A 1,893-nucleotide genomic window follows, 5' to 3' on the forward strand; every position below is an offset into this window, starting at 1 on the left:
GATGACGTAATGTTTGGTGCTCAACCAGGGTTTCTACCTGATGCCAAAAGTAAAATACGGGGATAATGAGCTTTGTTGGACTCTATCGCTATAACTGTTATGCCCAACACGGTGTCCACTACACCATTGTGCCCACAAAAGCACCATCCTCACAAAAAAGACACATATTTCGAAGCGCAAAGTCTGGACCATTACCTTATAACGGGTTCTTAACCTATGTGTCGTTACTCAAACTAGGATGGTAAGGGCTTGAGATTGGTCGTTAAAATCCAATAGCGGGCAAGGATTCTTGAGCTAGAGTCATGATCTAAACTTGATTCGCAAGGACTTCCAAAATGGGTCGTACAAATTCACTTACAGCCAGGGAGCGACCCAAACTCATTTCGAAGGAGCTTTTTAGATGATTCGTACAAATACACTTAGTCCCTGTAAATGCACTATTTCACTAAACAAACAGTCCCATGGGTCGCGGTTAAAAAAGTCCTCTTACAGATTGGGAACAAAGGAAAATTTTAATTTCTTCAGCACCAGTCATTTTATGCAAGTGGTAATAATGACGGAGGGTTCGAACTGCACCGTCGACACAGTGGTGGTCGGCTGAAGTTGTTTTACTGTGGTTCCCAACTTCGAGCCGATATCCCCGTTAAAAAAGTCTCGCCAAAGAGAGCAACAGGCGTACAATGGTACAACTATTCAATCATTACACTTCACGAAAACCGGTTTTTCCTAGGAGTAGAATTTGTGCAGCGTGAAAACGTCGATTTGTTAAAAATTTGAAATTCAGGTTTTTTGACCAAAGTTTTCACGCTGCATGCGCTGTAGAAACCTACTTCTAGGAAAACCTGGCTAAAGAGTGAAATATAGATGGCGGCACCGAGAGAAAATCAAACACACTATACTTACGCAGACTGTTGAGTACTCACACATCCGTCACAACTCAATCGGTAGTAAATTGCCCATATGGCAGTAGACCGGAGTTGTGCTCAGTTTGAAAGAAGTCATTTTATGCTCGCGCACACAATGAACAACTGAACAAGTGTCTATCATTTGTGGCCGATTTTCTTCCGTAACTGAAGTTATATAGTTGGTACGTGAACCCCGATGAGGTAGAAATGCGTTTGCGCGGTCGCCATGGCACTACCTTTGTTTGATTAGCAGAACGCCTACCTCCAGTCAAAAGAAATTTGACAAGGAGCGATCAGGTTTTGAAATCGAAACCTCTAAAGCCCCCATTCACATATGCAAATATTGCGGTAGCATTGTGAGAGTTCTAGAACCCGCTTAACGACTTTTTTCTTCGTAAGAAAATGAGAGCAGTGTTATTAGTGAGAATTCTTTTGAGGCGGGTTTAAAACACCCCCCCCCCCGCTTTTTCTATTCCCCATGTGAACGGGACTTAAATGTTCTTTGGTATATCGGGCAGTCTTATACAAATGCAACGCCACAACAGGCAAAATGCCCATAAAAATATGGATGTCATATATTTCAAAAATACAGCAACCCAATTAAAAATGCAATTAACAAAAATTATAAACAATATACACACATGATAAAATATTATACACCGCCCATAAAGAATACTTATGGTTGTCTTATTCTAAGAATGGATAGCTTCTCGATTTACCCCAACATGTTTATCGTATTTCTTTTTAAACGTGCCAATTGTGTTACAATTTACTACCTCCGGGGGTAAGCTATTCCATTTATTAACAACCCTATTAGAGAAAAATTCCCTGCGACACCATAACCTTGCATTGTCCCTCACCAATCAATACTTTGACCTTTGAAGACCGGATACACCCCGCTTCCCATCTCAGAGAGATATCGAAGCGTTCCCGAAGGATGGGTGTATCCGGAAAACGATACTGGTGTCCCCTTGTAAAAGTAGTCGAT

This window comes from Pholcus phalangioides, unplaced genomic scaffold (genome assembly GCF_987345545.1).
Source record: "Pholcus phalangioides strain wild (caught in Gottingen) unplaced genomic scaffold, Ppha-v1.0 ptg000005l_1, whole genome shotgun sequence".
Lineage (NCBI taxonomy): Eukaryota > Metazoa > Arthropoda > Arachnida > Araneae > Pholcidae > Pholcus > Pholcus phalangioides.